This window comes from Hypanus sabinus, chromosome 10, assembly GCF_030144855.1.
Source record: "Hypanus sabinus isolate sHypSab1 chromosome 10, sHypSab1.hap1, whole genome shotgun sequence".
Taxonomy (NCBI): Eukaryota; Metazoa; Chordata; class Chondrichthyes; order Myliobatiformes; family Dasyatidae; genus Hypanus; species Hypanus sabinus.
The window spans coordinates 113,113,737-113,135,386 of NC_082715.1; the positions used below are offsets into that span (position 1 = coordinate 113,113,737).

The 21,650-nt window shown below is 42.6% G+C and overlaps 2 protein-coding genes across 11 annotated transcripts in view; one reads left to right on the top strand and one right to left on the bottom strand.

Moving 5' to 3' along the window:
* disp1 (dispatched homolog 1 (Drosophila)) overlaps nucleotides 1-21,650 on the top strand; it is a 476,889-nt gene that overhangs the window by 245,079 nt on the left and 210,160 nt on the right. Inside the window, exon 4 of one of the 10 annotated variants that reach the window (XM_059982660.1) lies at nucleotides 17,943-18,085. The exons of the other annotated variants lie outside the window; for them this stretch is intronic. The gene's annotated coding sequence lies outside the window, so the exon portion shown is untranslated. The remainder of the gene's footprint in view (nucleotides 1-17,942; nucleotides 18,086-21,650) is intronic. 10 annotated transcript variants of the gene reach the window in all.
* The window catches only part of LOC132400993 (putative uncharacterized protein MYH16), a 149,093-nt gene that overhangs the window by 111,863 nt on the left and 15,580 nt on the right, over nucleotides 1-21,650 (bottom strand). The gene's annotated exons all lie outside the window — the stretch shown is intronic.

Consider the following 21,650-nt stretch of genomic DNA (forward strand, 5'->3'; position numbering starts at 1 on the left):
TCTCAAGATCTTCCACCTGCAGACCCCAGAGCCTGCTGGCTCCACCACTAGCAGGCATGGACTTCGTATCGCGGCCCCGGGCTCGGCCATCGATCTCGGCTACCCCAGCTACCCAGGGCATATTCACAACCCGGACTCCAGCACCATCAACACGGGTTCCAACAGCCATGGATTGGCCCCAGCTGTTGATCTCGGTTACCCAGCTACCCAGGGCATATTCACAACCCGGACTCCAGCACCATCAACACGGGTTCCAACAGCCATGGATTGGCCCCAGCTGTTGATCTCGGTTACCCAGCTACCCAGGGCATATTCACAACCCGGACTCCAGCACCATCAACACGGGTTCCAACAGCCATGGATTGGCCCCAGCTGTCGATCTCGGTTACCCAGCTACCCAGGGCATATTCACAACCCGGACTCCAACACCATCAATGTGTGTTCCAACGACCATGGACAGCTTCAAAGCGATTGCGCAACCACTGACTGCGGCTCCAGCCTTGAACTCCAGGCCGGGTCTTCACAAGCTGCGATTGTGACTCCCGTCTCCCCTTCCCCCATCACCACTCTGCAATCCCCTCTCCCTCAGATCCCATCGTCAGCTCCTGGACCCTCAGAGGCTACATATTCCTCTCACCCCAACCCTCCCCTTTCCACCGACACCACCAGCCTCCCTCCCCCCTCTGATCCCAACTCTCATCCGTGCCGGGTCTTTACCATTCCCTCCGACCTTCAACTCTCTGAGGCAGAGAGCTCTGTCCTCAGTAAGGGCTTCATCTTTGTCCCCCTTTGCCCACACCTCAGTGAGTTCCATGTACGCAATGACGCTGAACTCTTCTTCCGCCGGTTCCGTCTCCGAGCTTATTTCTTTGGCAAGGAATCTCCTACCCCCACTGATGACCCCTTCTCCAGTCTTCAACCCTCCTCCTCTTCATGGACACCCCGATCTGGTCTTCTGCCTGCTCTGGATCTCTTTATTGCTAATTGCTGATGGAACATCAGCCGTCTTGACTTCACCACACCGTGTTCCAATTCCAACCTCACTCCTTCCAACGCTCTGCTCTCTGCTCCCTCTGCACCAATCCCAACCTCACTATAAAACCCGTTGATAAGGGGGGAGCTGTTGTTGTCTGGCGTACTGACCTCTACTTGGCCGAGGCACAGCGATAACTCTCTGATACCTCCTCTTATTTACCCCTTGATCATGACTCCACTAAGGAGCACCAGGCCACTGTCTCCTATACCATCACCAACCTTATCAGCTCTGGGGATCTCCCATCCACTGCCACCAACTTCATAGTTCCCACACCCCGCACTTCCTGTTTCTACCTCCTACCCAAGATCCACAAACCTGCCTGTCCAGGTAGACCTATTGTCTCAGCTTGCTCCTGCCCCACCAAACTCATTTCTGCATACTTTGACACTGTTTTATCCCCCCTTTTTCAATCCATTCTCACGCTTTGAATTTTTTCAATGATTTTAAGTTCCCTGGCCCCCACCGCCTTATTTTCACCATGGACGTCTAGTGCCTAATATACCTCCACCCCCCACCAGGAAGGTCTCAAAGCTCTCCACTTCTTTTTGGATTCCAGACCTAACCAATTCCCCTCTACCACCACTCTCCTCCACCTAGCGGAATTAGCTTTTACTCTCAATAATTTCTCCTTTGGCTCCTCCCACTTCCTCCAAACCAAAGGTGTAGCCATGGGCACCAGCATGAGTCCCAGTTATGCCTGTCTTTTTGTTGGCTTTGTGGAACAGTCCATGTTCCAAGTCTATACAGGTATCTGTCTCCCTCTTTTCCTTCGCTACATCAACGACTGCATTGGCGCTGCCTCCCGCATACATGCTGAGCTAGTTGACTTCATTAACTTTGCCCTCAAATTTACCTGATTTCATTTCTGACACCTCCCTCCCCTTTCTTGATGTTTCTGTCTCCATCTCTGGAGACATCTACTGATATCTACTATAAACCTGTAGACTCTCACAGCTACCTGGACTATTTCCTCTTCCCACCCTGTCTCTTGCAAAAATGCTATCCCCTTCTCACAATTCCTCTGTCTCCACCGCATCTGCTCACAGGATGAGGCTTTTCATTCCAGGACGAAGGAGATGTCTTCCTTTTTTGAACAAAGGGGGTTCCCTTCTTCCACCATCAACTCTGCTCTCAAATGGATCTCTCCCATTTCCCACACATCTGCCCTCACCCTATCCGCCCACCACCCCACTCGGGATAGGGTTCCCCTTGTCCTCACCTACTGCCCCACCAACCTTCAGGTTCAACGTATAATTCTCCGTAACTTCTGCCACCTCCAAGGGGATCCCACTACCAAGCACATCTTTCCCTCCCCCCCTCTTTCTGCTTTCTGCAGGGATTGCTCCCTATGCGACTCCCTTGTCCACTCGTCTTCCCCATCCCTTCCCACTGATCTTCCTCCTGGCACTTATCCTTGCAAGCGGAACAAGTGCTACACCTGCCCTTACACTTCCTCCCTCACCACCACTCAGGACCCCAGACAGTCCTTCCAGGTGAGGCGACACTTCACCTGTGAGTCAGCTGGTGTGGTATACTGCGTCCGGTGCTGCCGGTGTGGCCTTTTATGTATTGATGAGACCCGACACAAACTGGGAGACTGTTTCTCTGAACACCTACGCTCTGTCTGCCAGAGCAAGCAGGATCTCCCAGTGGCCACACATTTTAATTCCACATCCCATTCCCATTCTGATATGTCTATCCATGGCCTCTTCTACTGTCAAGATGAAGCCACACGCAGGTTGGAGGAACTACACCTTATATACCGGCTGGGTAGCCTCCAACCTGATGGCATGAACATTGACTTCTCTAACTTCTGTTAATGCCCCTCCTCCCCTTCTTACCCCATCCCTAATATATTTAGCTTTTTCCCCCTTCCTTTTCTCTCTTTCTGCCCATCACTGCCTGTTCTTCATCTCCTTCTGGTGCTCCCCTCCCCCTTTCTTTCTCCCGAGGCCTCCCGTCCCACGATCCTTTCCCTTCTCCAGCTCTGTATCCCTTTTGCCAATCACCTTTCCGGCTCTCAGCTTCATCCCACCCCCTCCGGTCTTCTCCTATCATTTCACATTTCCCCCTCCCCCCCACTACTTTCAAATCTCTTACTATCTTTCCTTTCGGTTAGTCCTGACGAAGGGTCTCGGCCCGAAACATCAACAGTGCATCTCCCTATAGATGCTGCCTGGCCTGCTGTGTTCCACCAGCATTTTGTGTGTGTTGCTGATTCATCACCACCTTTAATTCAGACAATATCAGTGGAGTCATCAGCAAGCTTGCATATGGCATTGGAACTGTGCTTGGGCATGCAGTCATAGGTGTAAAGCAAGCAAAGCAGTGGGCTAAGCTCACAGTCTTGTGGTGCATCTGTGCTGACGGACGTCATGGAGGAGATGTTTTTGTCAATCGGAACTGACTGGGGTCTGCAAGTGAGGAAATCCAGGATCCTATTACACAAGGAGGTAGTGAAGCCAAGGTCTTGGAGCTCATTGATTAGTTTTGAGTGGATGATGGTATTGAATGCTGAGCTGTAGTTGATAATGAGCATCCTGTTGTATGCATTTTTGCTGTTCATATGTTCCAGGGTTGAGGTAAAGAGCCAATGAGATGGTATCTGCTGTGAACCTGTTGTTCCGTTGGGCAAATTGGAGTGGATCTAAGTTGCTTCTCAAGCAGGAGTTGTTTTATGAACAACCTCTTAAAACACTAATCACTGTAGATGTAAGTGCTACTGGGCAATAGTCACTGAGGCACGTCACTACATTCTTTCCAAGGCACTGATGCCGGAGGGTATAATTGAAGCTGGAGGGTGCTCCAGGCTGCTGAAGCATGAGTTTAAAGATCTCGGTACACACAATAGCCAGTTGAGTGCACAGGTATTGGTAAAAGAAGCACAGGCATTTAGCGCTTGACCAAGTACACTATCTGGGCCAGATGGTTTTTGGGGTTTCACTCTCCTGAAGACTGCTGGAAAGTTGGCTTCAGGGACTGAAATCATAAGATCATCAATGGATGTGGGTGTTTGTGATGGCTGCTCCATGTTCTGATAGTCAAAGTGAGCACAGAAACCATTGAACTCAGCTGGAAGCAAATCCCTGTTGGCGACTATGTGGCTTGGTTTAACTTTGTAATGGGTGATAGTATTCAAACCCTGCCTCAACTGTCAAGCATCCTTCATTGATACAAGTTTGGTCCAGAATTGCCACTTCGCCTATGAGATGGCTCTCCGAAGATTGTACTTGGACCTCTTATAACATTTTTGGTCACCAGACCTGAATGCCACTGATCTGGCTCTCAGCAGGTGTTGGATCTTGTGGTGCGTCCAGGGCTTCTGATTGGGGAAGATGGGGATTGGAAAAGAGAGGGGAAGAAGCCAGGTGGAAAAGTGAGGGGAAGGCAGGGAATACAAGCTGGCAAGTGATAGGTGAATCCAGGTTGCTGGGCAAGGAGGGTGTGGGTCGGTGGAGGAGGAGGAGGGATGAACTAAGAAGCTGGATGGTGATAAAAGGTAAAGGATTGAAGAAGGAATTTGATAGGAGAGGACAGTGGACTCTGTGAGAAAGAGAAGGAGGAGGGGCACCAGAGTGAGGTGATTGTTAGAAGGAGGTGAGAGGGAATAAGAATGTCTGTGTTTCTTTTTTTTTGAAGAAGTTATGAGTGTTTCCTTCATTATTATTTTATTGAAATATTGCTTGCTCTCACACGTACAGTTGGTAGGTGGGAATGGTAAATCTAATTCTAATTTATTTAGAAGTTTTGGAAGCATTTTCCTTTAGCTCACCAGAGGACTGATAATTCCCGGTACAGGCATGTAAATAGAAGTAGATGGGATGGGAGTAGTGGCAGAGAGCCAGTCATCATCCTGTGAGCTGGGAGCTTCTCTACAGTATCTTGTGGATGAGGCTTGGCCGATGTGCTGCAGCTCCAAGCTGCATTAAAGAGCAGACCATTTCTCATTATTTGAGCATGCGTGTGTGCAGAGTTCAGAGCCGTGAAAAGGGTTCTGCCAAGATTTGAACTGGGAGAGTTACACCCTAGGAAACTCATTAGGGTTTAATTCATGGTCGCACAGCCCCAAGATACAACAGTAAGTGGAGCAGATGTATAACATAACATGAATAATGGTGAAACTACCTTTGGACAATGTTGAGTTTTGCCTTGTTTCTTATATAAAAATTGATTTCATTTCAAAAATCTGTGTATATGATGATTAACTATCAAATGACTTATGAGCATATCATGATAGTTTGTATTTTTTTCTTTGATATTATCTTTAAAAAAAATTTTCAAAGCTTTGAAATAAGCTTTGACTTCTATGGAAGACCAGTGCACAGTTTGTAAAAGAAGCAGCACGTGTTTTCTGTTGAAAAGTTTCATTGATTTCCTTGTTAAGAAAAGATTTATTTCTGAATCTTTAGAAGGAAGCTGAGTGTATGATTTTTAAATTTGACTTTTTATTTCATTCTCCACATATGAGAAAAGGTTTCCTTTTTAGCCCAGGCTTCCTTTCCACTACTGCCGAACTGCAGCCACATTTTAGCCATTATATGAATTGCATTGATTTGTAATCTGCACACTGCCAACATGTGCTGCACCATATACAGTCGTTGCTAAAGGCAGACATTTGTTCTTGCAGTGAATATTTGCTAAGAAAATGTTATGGCTCATATCTACAATTCTGCAATGGAGAAGCAGCTCACGTTCTTGACTCCGTAACAGCAAATTCAGTATGTTCCTTTATTAGTAAGTGTACCATGCAAAGAAAAATCATTTCTATATATTTATTGAAATGTTTTAAAGTATTATCTCTTGTCATTCTTATTTTGTGTGTGATTGCTCAGTTATATTGTGCAATATGACATGGCTGAGGGGTGAATAGAAGTTAGTTATCCAGTCATAAAGGGAAGAAGAAAGGGATGTGCCCACTGCACAGGCTACAATGAAATCAGGTAGGGATGCTTTTCTGTTACAGGAGACACAGACGTAATGGTTTAAATCTCATTCCGCTTCCCTCCATGACTGACTAACTTCATTTCAACGGTCATTTAGCCTCTTAAACATTTGAAATTCTCCTGAATTTCTCTTTCATCTGGGAGTTCTAGACTACTGGTTGATGGAAGAATGTAAATGCATTTTATGATTTGGGACCAGAATGTGTGTTATAGGAATTGATATAAATAAGATTCCCAAAACACATTCACATTTCCACCTCCCTCTTATCTAAGTGTCATTTTTATCTGGTACCTCCTGGTGCAGAGGCTGTTGTACATAGACAATGATTGTTTTTCAAATCACTAACAAGACAAAAGCTGCGGGTGCTGGAAATCCTGCTGAAGGGTCTCAGCCCAGAATGTCAACTGTACTTTTTTCCATCGATGCCGCCTGGCCTGCTGAGTTCCTCCAGTGTGTGTGGGTGTGTTGCTTGGATTGTTCTTGTTTGCGTCAACAGAAAACCTCCAAGTATAGAAGGGAAAGGAGGGAGTGTGAAGGTTTCACGATATAACTGTAGATGATGGCTGTTCCAAAAGAGAGAGAAGGTCTGAGAGGTGAAAATGATGTTGCAGGATGGTTATGGCCTGCCACTGGGCAATATGCAAGTAGCCAGTATTGCTGGGTTTAAGACTTGAGAACATTGGAGGGTCAAAGTCACATAGCACAGAATAAGGTACACAGCACATAACCCAGCTTTTCCATGCCAGCTCTGTGGTGCTGCACTTTTAAAATGTAATTTATTGTTGAACCATCAAATGCTTTGCCACAGGGAATTATTCAAGGTTTATTGCATCTTTTAAAAGCAGAGTGATAAACTGGTAAAGTATGGAAAGATACTTCCTGAGCTCAATCAATGTTTGAATTGCTAAAGCAAAAGCATAGAATTAACATGTACTGCATGGCGATTGTTCAGCCCAACATGACTGCGCTAGTTCTTTGAAAGAGCCATCTTTCCCTTAGCTCTACATTCACCCTCATCTCCCCACAACATCTTCATTAATTGCATTTTAAATCAGCTTCTGCTTACCTTTCAGGCATTTGGGATCACAGTAGTTCAGCGTTTAAGCAAGCTCCCTGTGTTATTTCTGATCCCATGATCCAGTTGCCTTGGATTACGTGAGAATATGAAATGTAACAAACCTGGCAAATTACTTGAGGGCATTTGAGAAATCCTTGGCCAAGAATGACACAAGTTGTGTTAGTGAGTGGGAAAATTTGAAATAAAAGTCAGCTACTTGGATACCTACTGACCCACCATTCATCTCTTGACTCAATGAGCCATCATTGCTTCCCTTTCCTGCTCAGGGAAATTTGCAGATCATGTCTTGATGATGTTGTCAGGAGCTAGAGTTTATAGATTTTCTGCCTTGCTCAGTGGGTGAGCCATTCCTTTTTTTGCTGCACTGATTCCCCCCATACTGTTTGGCCCGTGGGAAAGGAACTAAACTTAGGGCTGCAGTTCCAAGGTAGCCACCAGTTGAAGTGCTGTTGATGCATTGATAGACAATAGACAAAAGGTGCAGGAGTAGGCCATTTGGCCCTTCAAGCCAGCACCGCCATTCAATGTGATCATGGCTGATCATCCACAATCGGTACCCCATTCCTGCCTTCTCCCCATATCCCTTGACACTGCTATCCTTAAGAGCTCTATCTAACTCTTTCTTGAAAGCACCCAGAGAATTGGCCTCCACTGCCTTCTGAAGCAGAGCATTCCATAGATCCACAACTCTCTGGGTGAAAAAGTTTTCCCTGAACTCCGTTCTAAATGGCCTACCCCTTATTCTTAAACGGTGGCCTCTGGTTCTGGACTCCCCCAACATCAGGACCATGTTTCCAGCCTCTAGAGTGTCCAGTCCCTTAATAAAGTTGAGTTTGAGGTTCCGTTTAGATGGCATGTAACCAGAGGTTTTTCAGTACATGTGACAATAATAAATCAATAGTAATTTGAGAGCACATGGAGGCAGCGATCATAATACATGACATAGATTCCTTTAGGCACAACACAGAAATGGTTCAAATATAGATTACAGGACAAGTTAAGAATAGTATGAAATGTCAGGAAAAGGCTTATACCTTTGTGAGAAAAAGAAGCAAGCCTGAAGTTGGGAAAATGAGATTAACTTGGCAGGTAACATAAGTATAAACCTGGAGGTATATAAAAAGGAAAAGAGCATTGAGCACAAATGTTCGTACCTGAGAAACAGAGTCCAATGATCATCAAGTTACCTCAGAAATGCTTCTGAATCATCTTAATGGGACCAGCAAAAAGTATTCAAAGCTTAAGCATGCTATTTTTTGGCATGCGGTTAAGAGCTTTTCACTGTATCTTTGTACATGAAACAATAATAAATCGATTGTGAATCAGCAAATAAGTCAGCGTCTGAGGAGAGAGAAAAACAGAGTTGATGAAAAGTCTTCAACCTCAAATGTTAACTCTTGTTTCTCTTCCCACTTGTAGCTGCCTGGCCTGCTGAGTGTTTCTAGAACTTTCTATTTTATCTCAGCTTTCCAACATCTGCAGGTTTTTAATTTTGAGGTTAGTTTAAGTTGGGTTTGAGATGGAAGGGGAGAATCAGAAGTCCTGGTTCAAGCAAATATCAAAGGATGTGATTCTGTTTCTTGCATTACATTGCCTGCCAGCTACGAGCATAAAACCAGCACTGGGCGACAAAATACATTCAGCTACAGGGAATCCAACGTTTGAGGAAGATATTTCTACCCATTGGTTGGGATGCCCTGTGATATGCTCCAAAGTGCACTAAACTTGTAGAATCTAATTAGTCAGGAACAACATCATGGGCCATGGGGCCTGTTCTTGTGCTGCACTGTTAGACCATGAGATATAGGAGCAGAATATTCTATATAAACCTAGGAGACACAGTTTGTGCACCACCCAAGGAACTCAAGGAATCATTGGATTGTGGGGAGAGAGAGAAAAAGACAGAAAGAAGAATTGAACTGGGCAGTTAGCACATTTTGCAGTCATTGGATTGTGTAGATGGAGAGTTTGAAACAAGTGAGTGGGGCCAGTTGGAACATTTTGCATGCCACAGTCCTGAGGGGTCATTGGATTGTATAGATAGAGAGACAGCGGGGGCAGTCTGCACATTTTTTGTGCTATGGTTCCCAAGGAGACATTGGATTATGCAGGGGGATAGGAATCCAAGATCCAGAACAGATAGTAGAGTGGCTGTGGAGACAGATGTCGTTAAGCCTGCATACAAGATCAGGAATCAAAAGGTTGAGCATGGTGGGGCTAATGTTCTGAGCTGCGTATATTTCAATACTAGGGGTATTGTAGGAAAGGTGGATGAGCCATAGCAAGGAACAAGTTTAGACCTCTAGATGATCAGACTGGTAATCTATGTGTGGAGCCAAAAGAGATGGAGGAGATCTTAAATGGATTTTTTACATTAGTATATACTCGGGAGATGGACAGCAAGCCTACAGATGTGAGGCAATTCAGAAGTGAGGTCCATGGACCCTATACAGATTATGGAGAAGGAGGTATTTGCTGTCTTGAAGCAAATTAGGGTAGATAAATCCCCAAGGCCTGACAAGATGTTCCCTTGGATCCTGTGGGAAGCTAGTTCAGAAATTGCAGAGTCCTAGCAGAGATATTTAAAACATCCTTTGCTGGGGTGAAGTGCAGGAGGATAGAGGATAGCTAATGTTTTTCCTTTGTTTAAGAAAGGCTCTAAGAATAAGTCAGGAAATTATAGGCTGGTGAGCCTGACATGAGTAGTGGGTAAGTGGAAGATATTCTGAGAGACTACACATATAATTATATGGATGGACAGGGACTGATTAGGGATAGTCAACATGACTTTGTGAGTGGTAGTCATGTCTAACTAATCTTATAAGATCTTCGAGGAAGTTACCAAGGAAGTTAATGAAGGCAAGGCAGTGGATGTTGTCTACATTGACATTAGCAAAGCCTGTGGCAAGGTACTGCATGGGAGGTTGGTCAAGAAAGTTCAGTCACTTTCCATTCAAGATGAGGTAATTATTAGACATTGACTTTGTGTGAGAAGCCAGAGAGTGGTAGAAGATGGTTGCCTCTCTGACCAAAAACTTGTAGTGTGCCACATGGATTGGTGCTGGGTCCGGCATTGTTTGTCATCTACGTCAGTAATATCTGGATGATGTGGTAAACTGGAACAGCAGATTTTCAGATGGGGGTGTAGTGAACAGCGAGGAAGACTATCAAAGCTTACAGTGGGGTTTGGACCAGTTGGAAAAATGCTCTGAAAAATAGCAGATGGAATTTAATGTAGACAAATGTAAAATGTGAAGTATTGCACTTTGGGATGACCATCCAGGGTAAGACCTGCATGGTGATCAGTAGGGCACTGAGGAGTACAGTAGAACAGAGAGACCTTGGAATATAGATCCAAAATGTGTTGGAAGTAGCATCACAGGTAGATAGCATTGTAAAGAAGGCTTTTGCCACATTGTCTTTCATAAATCAATGTATGGAGTTGGGATGTTGTGTTGAAATTGTATAGGACATTATTGTGGCCTAATTTGGAGTATTATGTCCTGTTTTGGTCACCTACCTGCAGGAAAAATGTAAATGAAATTGAAAGAGTTCAGAGAAAATTTACAAGGATGTTTCTGGGAGTTGAGGACCTGAGTTATAAGGAAAGATTGAATAGGTTAGGACTTAGAATGTAGAGGTTGGGGGAAATTTGATAGAGATATGCAAAATTACAAGGGGTATAGATGCAGTAAATGAAAGCTGGCTTTTTGCATTGAGATTGGGTGAGACTAGAACTAGAGTTCATGGGTTAAGTGTGAAAGGTGAAATGTTTAAGGGGATCATGAATGGAAACTTCTTCACTCAGAGGATGGTAAGAGTGTGAAACGAGCTACCAGCACAAGGGTCGATTTCAGTATTTAAGAGGGATTTGGATAGGCACAGTACATGTTTAAGAGGGGTATGGAGGATTATGGTTCGGTGCAGATTGATGGGACTAGGCAGATTAATGATTCGGCACATACTAGGTGGCTCAAGGGCCTGTTTCTGTGCTGTCATGTTTTATGTAGTGCTTTATAGCATGTTGCAGGTAGGGGTGGTTGTGCTGGTTGTGATTTGAGAAGGTCAGTGGTCTGGGGCCAGTTGAGATTGGGGTAATATGGCAGTGAATCCTGGCTGGAGATCAGTATCTGTTGGAAGTACCATGTGGAAAGTGAGGTGATCATGAAGTCGAATCCTCAGGCTGATCAGTGGTTGGGAGAGTCAGAGCAATCACAGTTGGAAGCTGTGTCGATCAGTGCCTGAATTTGGCAGTTGGACAAGGTAACCAATAGGACTTGCCTGAATGGGTTCTCAGCTCAGTTGCATCATTAACAATCAGTGATGGTGTTGCTTGGAAAAGCATGCACTGCTTTCATTGGCAGTACTTCCAGAGGAGCAATACAAAGAGAATTATATAATTTAATGTGTTTCTGACATGGAAATCATATTAACTATGCAGGATGAATTGTGAGCAGAAATCTCCAGGTGAATATCTGGGGTGTTGTAATTTGATCTGGATCTGAAAAAAAAGTAAAGCTTTTGACTAGCTGTTTGGAGAAACGTCTGTATTTCTAATCTATAGAGTACAGAGCAAAATCAGTCTTGGCCTCCATATTTTCTGTAGAGGAGCGAAAGGAGAAATGTATAACAAAGGATCTGCTGCTGAGAAATGAAGGAGGCAAAGGGAGAAATTGAAAGGGAATTTGTGACTTCCCTAAAAAATGCTGGCAGTTCAGGAGATAGGTGTCCAGTCCAGTAGTTGAACTGTAGTTGGTCAGCATTTTTGGAGGTTTGAATTATATGATTTTACTTTGTGTACTGTAAAGATTTATTCATTCTAGTCAATCAAACCTAATAATATTCTATAGACTGCAAATACTAGAATTTAGAACATCACACAAGATGGAGAAACTGGAAAGAAAAAGACAGTTGAAATTTTGGGTTGAGACCCCTAATCTGGACAGGAAGAAATCCAATCCAAGGAGGTGAAGGGAAAGGGTGGAGCAAGAGCTTGCAAGTGATCGGAGGATCCAAGGGAAGAGGTGTGATGAGGAAATGGAGAGCAGAGTGGAATTAGTGACAAAACTTGGTGTTAGGTGAAGATGACAAAATGGCTGAAGATTATGAATTCTGCTAGGAAGGGAAGGTGGAGCATGTAATTAGGGGAGGGAAGTGAGCAGGGCTCATAGGATCAGAGGGAACCAGTGGGAGGAGTGTGGGGGTGATTTGGGGGAGGAGGGGAAAGAAACTTGGTGATGGGAACTGGAATGGATGTTGGAAGAAATGAGTAGCTAGTTCAGAAGAGAGCAAGAGAAGACGGGAGTTGCTTACTGGAAGTTGGAGAATGCAAAGTCATTGGGTTGTAGACTACCCATGCAGATAATGAAGTACTTTTCCTCTAATTTGTGTTTGGCCTCACCCCAGCAGTGGAGGATGCCAGGGACAAACATGTGGGTGTGGGAATGAGGAGAAGTAAAATGGTTGGGAATTGGGAGCTCCAGACTGCCAACACTGTACTATTTCCCTTCCCTCGGGAGTTAATGAGGATATGGCAATAAATTCCTTGTATTAATTAGCAAATGGTGTAGGCTATTTTAACTATTTTTAATTTGGATTGAGTTTTCTTTTGGTACAGAGGGCATGAGGGAATCATTTGACATGTTTCGATAATGGTATTCTTTTTTAGGTTTAAATCTAGTGTTTGCATAGGTGATGGTAGCGGATTCAAAAGTAGATTTCTAAAAGGAGCAAGAAAGGTGAATTATATATTTTTGTAAAACAAATGGTAGTTTAAAGGGACCACAGGGAAGGAACAGAAAAATTGGAATTAATTGGGTTACTGGTAAAGACTGTTGCCTTGAGCACAAATGGGCTCAATGACTCCCTTGTTATTGAATTCAGTGAGAATTCATTGAATTCATGCATGTGATGAGAACTACTTTTAGGTGGGTCATCTTGAAAGAGAAATGAAGGCAAATTAAATAATAAATCATTAGTAACATGCAACAAAAACACATGAAATACCAGAAATATTCAGCAAGGCAAAGAGCATTGTTGGACAGGGATAAGAAGGCATTGGCCTGAAATGGCTCCATCCTCTCTCGACAGTTGCCTGACCTATTAAGCATTTCAGACGTTTATACTTCTTTGATCATCCTGAGGTTTCTCTTATTTTACATTCACAGGCATAAGTATAATGCAGAGGTAGAATATTCAGCCCTTCAGATTTCTAACAACTCGCAGCAGAGGAAATCCCACACCACCAGTTTTCCAAAGTTTATCTCATTGCTCACTCACTCCAGAGTGGGGCAGGATCTTTGTAGTGAACATACATTTGCAAGAAAACATTTGTGAACACTTTGCAATTAGCTGTTCTTCTGCATTAATTACTCATAAAATGTGGTCTGATCTTCATCTAAGTCACAATAATACACAAGCACAATCTGCCTAAACAACACTCAAGCAATTGTGGTTCTTCTCGTCAATACAGCCTACACCATTTAAACAATCACAGACTAGGTTCAAAAGAGTATGTGAACCTCTAGAGTAATGCTTTCTACAAAAGGTATTTGGAGTCAGGTGTTCCAGTCAATGAATGCTGAAGAGGCAAAAAAGAACTCAAGAACCCAAGCAGAAGACCTGCAGAAGTCTCTTGAACTTGTTAAAGTCTTTATTCATCTGTCCATTATAAGTAAAACACTGAACAAGAGAATTATGTTCCTGGAAGGAAATCACTGCTCTCCAAAAAAAATTGCTGCATGTCTTAAGTTTGCAAAAAACCACCTGGATGTTCCACAACACTTCTGGGTCAATGTTCTGTGGACACATGAGACAAAAGTTGAACTTTTTGGCAGGTATGCACTCCTATTTCTAACCATATGCTGGGATAGTCATTGATGAAACAGCCATGAAGATGATTGCATCTAGAACTTTGCCCTGAACTCCTGGTGTGAATCCTGGGACTGAGAAGATTGACTACCCATCAGACAACCACAACCATCTTCCTTTGTATGAGGTATTACACCAAGCACTGGAGCTTTATCCTCTTGGTACAAGGGTTCCTTGATGCCACATTTGGTTAATTGTTACCTTGATGTAAAAATCATTCACTCCAATCTCACCTGTGGATTCTGCCTGGTAAGCTGAGATGCTCCAACACCTTAGGTTGAAGGGAAATATTTGTTCTTTAACCTGGTGATGTGGAACTTCAGGCTTCTGTACTTTTTCCTAATGATAGTTACAATAGATGGCATGGCCAGGATAGTGGGGATCTTTGATGATACTGTAGATTTTGCCTTCTTGAAACCTCTACCAGTATACCTTTGGTGGGGCAGGATATACCGAAGGATTACGATGGAGGAATTCGGCATAGAGTTAGAGAATGCTACAGCACAGAAACAGGCCCTTTGCCCCATCTAATACATGCCAAAATATCATTCTACCTAGTTCTATTGACCTGCACCCAGACCATAGCCCTCTATACGTCTTTCATCCATGTAAGTATCCAAATTTCTCTTAAATGTTGAAATCGAACTGTGTCCACTGCTTCCGCCAGCAGCTCATTCCACACTCTCACCACTCTCTAAGTGAAGCTCTCCTTAAATATTTCATCTTTCTGTCTTTATCCATGACATCTAGTTCTAGTCTGAATGACATCTTTTCTGTAGGCATAGAAGATGACCAGAACTGCACACAATTTAGGCCTCACCAAATTGTTATACATTTCTACATTACATCTCAACACCTGTACTCAGTGTTTTCACCCTACCTACTTATGACACACTTTCAAGGAATTATGGATCTGTATTCCCAGATCCTACTCTTCTGTGCTGTACAGCTCACTGTGCAAGTCCTACCCTGGTTTGTCCTCCCATGTAGCTTGCAAGTAATGATTCTGTGCATGATGATGCCAAGTTGTTGCTTTACTTCTCTGGAGCAGTTTAGACACCAGTTTCTGAGAGTTTGTGATGAGGACCAGGCTGGGAGCAACTTTGTTCTATGTGAGGCTTGAACCTTTAATTAATCAGAAGGTGCTGACTGGTGGGTGTGAAGATTTCACCGTCCAGTTTTTATTCAGGAATGAGGAATCTTAAAAGAAAATCTGGCAGCGTCACTTCTCCTCCCAGATGCTGTTAGGGCTTCTGATAGAAAACAGGCATAGAGCGCAGTGGGAGTTGGATTGTATGAGTTTAAACAGATCTACAATACTACATGGTATAAAGGAGTGAACAGCTCTATCTATGATGTATGATGATGACTAATGTATCCTCTTGGATATTTTTCAGTCCATCTCAGAGCTTGAAACATTTTCTTTTAATTTCTTGCTTGTTCTTCCTGTTGTATCTTCACTTTTGTTCTCGTTCCTCCCCAGTCTGTTACTCTTGCTTTTACAGTCTTTTTTACCCTTTCCATGTTCTCCAATCTTTGTAACTTTACTTTTTCATTCCCTCAGTTTCAAGGTTTAGAAGGCAGGGAAACAGTATTTGAAGCTGTGTAAGATAAATTAGCAGATTTTGTATTTTATCAATACAAAGGGTATTTTCTTTGTAGTCTTTTGTGCCTCTAGATTCTATTTTGCTCAATTTAATACCAAATTACAAATTTTAAAATATCCTTGTCTAAATCAGTGAAACTGTACACTGCCCTAGTCATTTTATTGATTAGAAATAATGAAAGAAGCAAAGGACAAATCTTGCAATGGGAAAATGAGCTTCACAATTGTGTTTTATTTTTTGTGCTTCTGAGTGCATTGCATTTAACGTACATATTCTAGATTTTTGCCATTAAGATCATAAGGCCATTTCATCATTGCTGATCCAATTTTCCTCTGGTTTTAGACTCTCCCACCATAGGAAACATCCTCTCCACATCCACTCTATCAAGGCCTTTCACCATTTGATAGGTTTCAATGAGGTCACCCCTCATTCCGGTGAATACAAGTCCAGAGCCATCAATTGCTCTGCATATGACAAACCATTCAATCCTGCATCATTTCCATGAACCTTCTTTGAACTCTTTTCAGTTTCAGCACATCCTTTCTAAGATAAGGGGCGCAAAATTGCTCAAGATATTCAAAGTGAGGCCTCACCAGTGCCTTATGAAGTCTCAAAATTAAATACTTGTTATATATTCTAGTCCTCTTGAAATGAATGCAAGTATTCCATTTGCCTTCCTCACCACAGTCTCAACCTGCAAATTAACCGTTAGGGAATCCTGCACTAGGACTTCCTCCCTTTGCGGCTCAGCTTTTGTATTTTCTCTCCATTTAGAAAACAGCCAGCTCTTTCATTTCTTCTACCAAAGTGCATGACCATACACTTCCTGTCACTGTATTCCATCTGCCATTTCTTTGCCCATTCTCCTAATCTGTTTAAGTCCTCCTGTAGCCTCTCTACTTCCTCAAAACTACCTGCCCCTCCACTATCTTCATATTGTCTGCAAACTCTGCAACAAAGCTATCAATTCTATGATCCAAATCATGGTATTCTGCTTAGTTAAACAGTTATACCTTTTTAACTATTTCCATGCAACCAGCTAATTAGTGCAGTTGTCCATTTGGGCCAAAATGTACTGGTCCCAATGTGTACCAATTAATTGGAATTCACGGTATTTGTATTTTAAAAAAATATAATAAATTAAACAGGTAGTGCAAAAAGAGTCCGTCATAGGTGCAGCCGGAAAGCTATGGACTCAGGGTTCACTCCAGGCTTTTCCAGATACTGGTAGTTATGCACGGACTACAGTACTATTCTCAGAAGGATGACTGTTTTATCAGTGCTAAACTGAGGTTCTATCTGTCATCTCATTTGGAGATAAATTGATCCAACAGTGTAATTTTTCTGAAGAGCTGTGAGTTGCACTTGGTGTCACAGCCAATGTTTGTTCCTCGGTCGTTACTGAATGAACCATACTGTGAGTGAAGCAGGTTGCTGTGTGGAAATGCACTGCCAGGCTTACTATCAACATACTAGAAATGTACTTAATTGACTATAAAGTGCTTAGTGATGTCCCAAAATGGTCAAGAACAGTGCTACAGAAATGCAAGCTTTTTTCTTTTGCTCTCCTTCATTTGATAGCTATTGAGTATTGCTGGATCCAACAGAAGCAGGTTTACTGAAAGAGGGGAGATGAGATTAGCCACGCCTCTAGTATTTCAGGGAAAAGGGAAAAGTAATTTCCTTCAAATTAAAAATTCTTGTTCGTCTCAACAGAGTGGATACAAGGAGAATGTTTACAAGGAGGAGTTTAAAACTAGGAACATTGTCTCAGAATAAGGGGCAAGCAATTTAGGAATGAAATGAGGACAAATTTCTTCACTTTAAATGTGTAGAGTATTTGTGATTTCCTACCCCAGAAGGATATAGGGACTCTGTTAATGGTAATTGGTTTATTATTGTCATGTGTACCAAGATACAATGTGTATCTTTTGTTTTGCTTACCATTGGTAAAGATCAATTCAAAACATTGAGTTAGCACCAGGAAAAAGCAATAACAGAATGCAGAATATAGTATTATAGTTATAGAGAAAGTTCAGTGCAGGCAGTAAGGTACAAGGCCTTGACAAGGTATGTTGTGAAGTCGAATTCATTTCTTTATCCAAAGAGTTTGTTCAGTAGTTTTTTTAACAGCACGATAGGTGCTGTACATGAACCTAGTGAAATATGGTAGGCAATTAGGTACAAGGTCAACAATTAGATTTTGTGTTCAGGAGTTTATTTTTATTGTTCAAGATTGTTTGTTGTCATTCTTTACGAGTGTGAAAGAAAATCAAATGATTGTTACTCTAGATCCATTGCAGCACAAAACAAAACACAATAAGCCTAAAGAAAATTTTTAAAAATTCAATAAATAAAAATATAAAAATGATTTCTAAGGATTTAAAACAAGCTTCTTTTTTGATAGCCGGGAAGCTACATCATCTCAGCATGCTACCATCTTCGTAAAAAGAAGTCCGATCAAGAATCTTACCACAGTGGGATAGAAGCTGTCCTTGAGCTGGTGCTATGTGCTTTCAGGCTTTTTGACTTCTCGATGGCAGTGGGAGGGTGAGTGGGGTCTTTCATTATGTTGGCTGTTTTCCCAAGGCAGAGTCCATGGCAGTGATACCTTGTTAATCCAAACTGGATAGATTTCTGGACATTACAGATAGGAAAAGAAAATTGTTTTGTAGTAGATAAATTATGATCTTGAAGAATGGTAAATCACACAAAATGGAGCCGTTGCCTTGCTCAATCCTGACCTCCAGTGCTGTCGATGTGGAGCTCGCATGTGCTTCGTGTGACTTGTGAATTTCCAGTGAACGTTCCTGTTTCTTCCCAGATACCAAAAATGTCCAGATTGGTCAGTTAATTAATCACTGTAAGTTGCTTCTAGTATGTGTAGGAGAGTGGTAGAATTGGGGGAGGGGGGCTGGAGGAAGTTGATGGAAATATGGGTAGAATTAAATGGGGTGGTAAAAATTGGTGTTTTGATGGACAGTACAGAGTGAGCCAAAGGGCCTATTGCTTTGCTGTGTGACTGAAGTAGGAGCAGGAGTAGGCCAGATGTCATCTCAGGCTCCCTGCCATTCAAAGTGATCTCAGCTAATCTGTGCAGGCCTCAACATCCCTTCTATCCCCATTTCCCATAGACCTGTTAGTAGAGAATGAGACAGGGCAGATCCCCATAGACCTGTTAGTAGGGAATGAGACAGGGCAGATCCCCATAGACCTGTTAGTAGGGAATGAGACAGGGCAGATAACAGGTTTGTTTAGGGGAACACATTGCCTTTAGTAATCCAAGGTTAGAGTCGTGGTTAGTGCAACACTATCGCAGCTTGGGGCATCAGAGTTTGGACTTCAATTCCCACGTCATCTGTAAGGAGTCTATATGTCTTCCTCATGGAATGCATGAGTTTTCTCTGGGTCCTCTGGTTTCTTCTCACAATCTACAGACATACCAGGCAGGTTAATTGGTCATTGTAAGTTGTGCCGTGATTAGGTTTGGGTTAAATCGGAGATGCTGGGCAGTGCATCTCAAAGGGCTGAAAGGGCCTATTCTGCATGGTATCTCTAAATGAATGAATGAATGAATAAATAAATAACACCATTAGTTTCAAGGTAATTATGGAGAAGGGTAAGTCTGGTCCTTGGATTGAGATTCTAAATTGGAGAAAGTCTAATTTTGATGGTATCAGAAAGGATTTGGCAAGTGTGGATTGAGACACAGATTGTTTTCTGACAAAGATGTACCTGGTAATTGGGAGGCCTTCAAAAGTGAAATTTTGAGAGTACAGAGTTTGTATGTTCCTGTCAGAATAAAGGGCAAAGATAACAGGTTTGGGGAACTCTGGTTTGAGAGACATTGAGGCCCTGGTTAAGAAAAAGAAGGATGTGCATAGCAGGTAGGGGCCGACAGGAACAAGTGAGGAGTATAGGAAACGCAAGAGAACACAAGTGGGAAATCAGGAGGACTAACAGAAGACGAGGTTGCTCCAGCAGGCTGGGTAAAGGAGAATCCTTAGGGCTTCTACAGATATATTAAGAGCAAAGGGAGAGCAAAGGACAAAACTAGTCCTCTGAAAGATCAGATTGGTTATCTATGCATGGAGCAAAAAGAGATGGGGGAGATCTACATCTGTATATACTCAGGGTATAGACACAGAGTCTATAGGAGTGAGGCAATGCATCAGTGAGTTCATGGACCCTATGCAAATTACAAAGGTAGAGGTGTTTGCTGTCTTAAAGGAAATTAGGAGGCTAGTGCAGAACCTCAGGCCCCTAACAAAGAAATGTAAACCATCCTTAGCCTTGGATGAAATGCTGGAGGATGGGAGGGTGGCTAATATTGTTCCATTGTTAAAGAAAGGCTCTAAGAATTAAGCAGGAAATTGTGGACTGGTGAGCCTGATATCAGTAGTGGGTATGTTATTGGAAGGTATTCCAAGGAACTGGATATACAAGCATTTGGATGAACAGGGACTAATTAGGGATAGTCAAACATGGCTTTGTGCATGGTAGGTTGTGCTTAACCAATCTTAGAAAGTTTTTTGAGGAAATTACTGGGAAAGTTGATGAAGGCAAAGTAGTGGAAGTTACCTACATGGACTTCAGCAAGAGCTTTGACAGGGTCCTGCATGGGAGGTAGATCAAGAATGCTTAGTCGCTGGTTATTCAAGATGAGGTATTAAATTGGATTAGGCATTCACTTCGTGGGAGGAGCCAGAGGGTGGTCGTAGATGGTGGCCTTTCAGACTAGAGGCCAGTGACTAATGGTCTGCTGCAGGGATCTGTGCTGTTTGTTATCTGTATTAACTGTCTGAATGATAATGTGGTAAATTGAATCAGCAAATTTGCGGTTGACAACAAGATTGGGGGCATAGTGGGCAGTGAGGAAGACTATCTGGAAAATGGACTGAAAAATGGCGGATGGAATTTAACGCAGACAAGTGTAAGGTGTGGAACTTTGTGAGGACAAACCAGAGTTGGATTTACATGGTGCACTGTAGGGCACTTAGATGTACAGTAGAACAGAGGGATCTGGGATCCAGACAGGCAGGCAGACATACTTTATTGATCCCGAGGGAAATTGGGTTTCTTTACAGCCGCACCAACCCCAAGAATAGTGAAGAAATACAGCAATATAAAACCATGAATAATTAAATAATAAGTTAATCATGCCAAGTAGCATACAGATCCGTAATTCCTTGAAAGTGGCATCATGAATAGATAGGATTGTAAAGAAAACTTTGACATATTGGCCTTCACAAATCAAAATACTGAGTACAGGAGTTGGGATGTTATGTTGAAGTTGTGTAAGAATTTGGAGAAGCCTAATTTGGAGTATTGTGAGCAGTTTTGGTCACCTACCTACAGGAAAGATGTCAATAAGATTGAAAGAGTGCAGAGAAAATTTACAATGATGTTGCTGGGACTTGAAGACCTGAGTTATAGGGAAAGGTTCAATAGGTTTGGGCTTTATTTCTGAGAGCATAGGAGAATGAGAGCAGATTTGATAGAGGCATATAAAACTATGAGGGGTTAGATATGGTAAATGCAAGCAGACTGTTTCCATTAAGAGTAGATGAGACAAGCACCAGGGGTCATTGGAGGTGAAAAGTTTGAGGAGAACACGAGGGAGGATTTCTCCACTCAGGGGTGGTGTGAGTGTGGAACTAGCTGCCAGCATAGTGGTGGATGCGGTTTCGATTTTAACATTTAAGAGAAGCTTGGATCGGTACATAGATTGGAGGGCTATGGTCCGGGTGTAGGTTGACGGGACTAAGCAGATTAATAGCTCGGTTTGGACTAGATATGCCCGTCCCTGTGCTGTAATGTTCTATGACTCTATGACCTTATTTCTCTAATGCTTTAAAAATTTATCCACTGTGACTTAAATACTTTATAGCTGCCATATCTAACCGTCACAAATCTGAATAACTTTGAATCAAGTTTGTTATTCCTCTCCTATATGATGTGAAATTCATTATTCTGTGGCAACAGTACAGTGCAAAGGCATAAAATTACTATAAATAATAAATATTGCAATAAAGTAATAACAAGGTAATAACAATTCATGGTTTCATACACCATTCAGAAATCTGAACGGATGGAATGAAGCTGTTTCTGAATC